The 5,000-nt window shown below is 41.0% G+C and overlaps 1 protein-coding gene across 2 annotated transcripts in view; it reads left to right on the forward strand.

Annotated features, from left to right (window-relative positions):
- Positions 1–5,000, forward strand: part of fgf12b (fibroblast growth factor 12b) — a 38,201-nt gene that overhangs the window by 32,731 nt on the left and 470 nt on the right. For both annotated transcript variants that reach the window (XM_072690882.1, XM_072690883.1), the window contains exon 5: positions 1–5,000. This exon is cut by the window's left edge and continues 878 nt beyond it; it is cut by the window's right edge and continues 470 nt beyond it. The gene's annotated coding sequence lies outside the window, so the exon portion shown is untranslated.

Raw genomic sequence — 5,000 nt, forward strand, 5'->3', positions numbered from 1 at the left:
GAGCTTCACTCTGATCTCTCTACAGTGGAGGTGAATGGAAGCAGGTGTCGGTCACCATGACTACAACAACACAGATACAGCCCATAATTGATCTCCTATCCAAGCCCACCAGTGCAGCTACACGAGTCTTCTGAGTTTTATATGGATTGATGATGATGATGATGATGATGATGATGATGAAGATGATGATGATGAAGGTAAAATAGTGAATAGAGAATCTCCACTAATGCAGTTCTCTTTAGGGACTACTTTCTGTAGCTGCACTACACCCTGCAGCATGTATCCCTCCACCATTTTAATGATCTGATTTTAAAAGCAGGTTCTAGAGCCGAACTCTTCTCAGAACTCTGGTAGAACCGTGTCTCAGGCATCAGGCAGCGTCTTCATCACCATTAGGTGAAGAACTTTCTGTGAGGAGCTTTTATTAGAGCTTCAGACGTCTGCTTCCCTTCACCTCCACTGTAGAACCACAGCTCTGACTGGGGGAGCATATCTAGAACCTCCACTGTAGAACTCCAGCTCTGACTGGAGGAGCATATCTAGAACCTCCACTGTAGAACTCCAGCTCTGACTGGAGGAGCATATCTAGAACCTCCACTGTAGAACTCCAGCTCTGACTGGGGAGGTTATCTAGAACCGAGCGTTTCACACCAAACCCAGTTCTGACTGAGTCTGTTCAGATCTGAACTGGTTAATTATGGAGAGAATTTAAGAAATATCCATTTCATGGGACTTCATCACTTTACTCTGTTAGGCACAGTAGCTAGTTAGCAAGCTAAGGGCTATGCAGCTAGCACCAACAAAGTCCTAGTCCTAGACCTGATCTTTACGTATGTAATCCTTAGACTTCTCCTAAAAATGGGCTGCACTAGAAGAATTTCTTAGCTAGCTAATTAGCTCGCTGAGGCTAGCCTCATTACCAATTAAAACTTCCTCCCGCTGTCCAGCTAATGGCCACTTGTAGGTGCAGCACACTTCAGTCAGTAAGGGCATCTTAATCTTCTGGAAATGTCCCCAAAGAGGTGTTTGTGAGACGGGCAGGGGCGGGACAAGCAAGGCGGGACATTGGTCCTTAAGCACCGTTTGTCTTTCCGCGGCCACCGTCCATGTGTTGACTTTCATTTTGTAGCATTTGAGGAGGCCGGCAGGGGACGGACGTTCAACACAGCTGCTTTACGAATCAAACCCAGCGTGGCGGTGGTGATCGGACCACGGTCCAGTTTTTTTTATGATGTCTTAATGCTTTTCGGAAATCCTCCCCCGCGCCTTCACGAGTCCTTATTATCGTTATTGTTGTTGTTCTTCTTATTATTATTACTACACTAAGCTGCTAATTTACGCTCAACTACTAAAGCTCTACTGTAAGCTTGCCTCTCTTTAACCTGCATGAGCATGTCCAGACTTTCTGTGTTTGACCTCATTGTGTTTGACCTCACTGTGTCTGATCTCACTGGCCCTTATTTATCAGAGTTGCGTACGGGAATTTCATTATTCGGGTGAATCTGAGCCGGATGGTGTAATAACCTGCGTTATTTGCAGGTAAACAATCAAAAATAATGTCAACAAAGTGAGCATTAACTCTAATTCCTACATCAAAGGGAAAATCAGTAGCGTTCAGGTAAACAGTTCTGTTGCCGTGGACACCAAACAGCTCAGAACCCTGCTGAACTTTTTTTTTTTTGCATTTCTATTCACATTTGCGTAAATGTGTGTGTGTATATCCAAACGAGGGTAAATGTAAATAAGGGGCTAGTGGGTGGTTCTTGTTTCCATGGCGCTAGAACTGATTGCTCTCCAGACGTTGTGTGTTTTAACGTGGTTCAGCAGTTGTTACGTCAGGAAGGCTCCGGCCTACGCAACTTTAACAAATAAGAGCCACCGTGTCTGATCTCTCATTGTGTCTGATCTCACTGCGTCTGATCTAAGACCCGACCGATATGAACAATGATTAAAAAACAATAAAACTCTGATAACCGACACCATGTGCTAATCTAATATTACACCTGCAAAAATGGACCCATTCCAACAACTACATTTAGATTAGGTTTAAAGAATTTGATCTGATTGGTCTGATTAAAGTGATCAGATTCGGTTTACTTACACCTTCAATAAACCACTAACAGAAGCCATTTTCATTCTGTGATTATAAAAAAAATGTCTACATACTTTTATTTACAGTTAAATTCCTGTTGTTTGTTGTTTTTTTAGGTTGAACAATCAAATTCTTCAAATTCTTCAAGTTCAAAGTGAGAACTCAGTTCCCCTTTTTAAGTAAATTTAACAAGTTAATTTACAGTGTAAACTCTGCTGTAAAGTTTTAAAGTGTATGATACAAACAAGTTGACGATATAAACTCAGAACTTACAGAACCTCCGTAAACAGAATTTACAGTTTTCTTACAAATAGAACTGAACTTCAGAATTTGTGTTCTAGATTTGCTTAAAAATAAATGTTTTACATCAGTTAACTTATTATTGTTTTACTTAAATTCACTTATTTGATCTAATTTATTTAATTTGTTAGTTTACTTTTAAAATGTTGTAATCAAGTTACAATTTGTCCAATTTGACCAAAATATTTAAAATGATCAGACATAAAAAACTATAACTATAAAAACCTGATCATCACATACAAGCTCACAGAACTGTTCAAAAATGTGGAATCATGTTTAATATTACATTTATTTGGTTTTAGATAAACAAACTACCTGATATGTAATTTTGAAGCTGTTAAAGAAACATCTTCAGAGTGCTTCATATCTCCAAACCAAAAAATCCAATTTCAAGACAGAAATATTAAAAACTAGTGTGCTGTTTATAATATTGGCATTTTAATATTGTTAATAAACTATTCATTTAGAATAAAAATGATACAAATTAATAACAAACATGATTCCAAACGTTTGAACATTTGTAAATGGACCAAAGGAAATAAGCAATATTTCAGATTTTGACATTACCAGCGTACAATGTTTATATATTCCTTAATTTTTCACATAAATATCAGTAATTAAAGTTCTATAAAAATGTAAATGTTAAAATAATGATTTTATTGTGTTTATATAAACACTGAAGCTGTTCCACCCCGACCTTAAAAAAAAACCTTTCAATTACAATTTCATTTCATTTATTAATCTTAGATCAGCGATTTTATCGGTCATCCAGGACGTCGGTCGGGTCACTGTGTGTGATCCACATGCGTGTGTGTGTGTGTAGGTGTGTGTAAGCTCTACTTAATTGTACACACTCTTCCCCTCCACAAGGCTGAGTGTGTTTTTCCTGCCAAAAGCACAGACTGCCCTCACACACACACACACACACACACACACACACTCTCCTCTAGACTGCCCTTTACACACACACATACACACACACACACACACACAGACACAAAACCACTGAAGTATGGTTGAATCTGATTGGCCACTGAGGTCCAGCTCGCTCCTCACAGTAAACTTTCAGTTCTTTGGTCCGAATAAGAGCCAATCAGCAGTGCTTAACTTAAGGGGGCGGAGTTTGTTAGAAGTCTTCCATTAGGAGAGCAGCACCAGCATCACCTGCATGGGTCAGGGGGCGGGGTCAGGGGTGGGCGTGGTGTCTGGGAGAGGGTGTGGGTGTGACTGGCTGGTTACACTGCAAACAGTTCTGTCGTTTACGGGATTATATTTATTAATATTTCACGTGACGAGATTCTGGAGCGCCACTATAAGATTATTCAGTATGTGGGGCAGGGCCTGACCGATATTCAATATATTCAATATATTCAATATATTTTGGATGATACAATAAAATTTGTTACAAATATTAATAATATAATTTTATACTGTTATTTTTCATTACTTTGTTGAATGGGTTATGGATTTTAATATATATTGATATAGACACAATTAAACGTGTAGAGATATAAAACAAAAACTAATAAACTAATACATAAATGTATAAACCAATGATATAGGACTAACCCAAAAGAATGATAATAATAATAATAAATACAGTGCTTCACGGACTGACGGTCAGTTCTCGGTGTTAAACCCACATGTTGTAGCAGGGGGTGGAGTTTGTGTGTAGAATTACTTTAGATAAAATATATTTCTGTTAATCAACCTCTTATTTATTATTTTTTATAAGGTACGTTACTGATGATAAAGGTGAGCTTTGTATTTTCTATGAGTTCTTTAACGGACGGTGTGTAGGTTGTCCTGTCCAGTATGTATTACTGTGTGGTCAGAGGGTTGTGAGGTCAAATCCTAGCGATGCTGCATTGAGAAAAGTCCCTGGTTATGGTGTGGTGTGTTCCCCGATACCGATCGATCAGCAGGTCGTCAGTATCAGTGAACTGATATATCGGTCGGGCCCTAAATCCAAACAGCAGTGCAGTGTGAGAAATATGTCTGAATATGACTGAAACCACTGGGAAGAGTAGGCCTGTAGGTGCAGCCTATCAGAGAAAAGTGGGCGGGGAAAGATAAAATGGCTAATATTAAGTAATCATGACGACGGGAGCTGAATAATCTTATAGTGCTCCTGCAGCGCCTGTAGCCTTCCTCTAGCGCTCCTCTAGCGCCCCTCTAGCGTTCCTCTAGCGCCCCTCTAGCGTTCCTCTAGCGTCCCTCTAGCGTCCCTCTAGCGTTCCTCTAGCGCCCCTCTAGCGTTCCTCTAACGTTCCTCTAGCGCCCCTCTAGCGTTCCTCTAGCGTTCCTCTAGCATCCCTCTAGCGTTCCTCTAGCGCCCCTCTAGCGTTCCTCTAGCGCCCCTTTAGTGCCCCTCTAGCGTTCCTCTAGCGTTCCTCTAGCTCTCCTCTAGCGCCCCTCTAGTGCCCCTCTAACGTTCCTCTAGTGCCCCTCTTGCGCCCCTCTAGCGTTCCTCTAGCGTCCCTCTAGCGCCCCTCTAACGTTCCTCTAGTGCCCCTCTTGCGCCCCTCTAGCGTTCCTCTAGCGTCCCTCTAGCGCCCCTCTAACGTTCCTCTAGTGCCCCTCTTGCGCCCCTCTAGCATTCCTCTAA

This window comes from Salminus brasiliensis, chromosome 11, assembly GCF_030463535.1.
Source record: "Salminus brasiliensis chromosome 11, fSalBra1.hap2, whole genome shotgun sequence".
Lineage (NCBI taxonomy): Eukaryota > Metazoa > Chordata > Actinopteri > Characiformes > Bryconidae > Salminus > Salminus brasiliensis.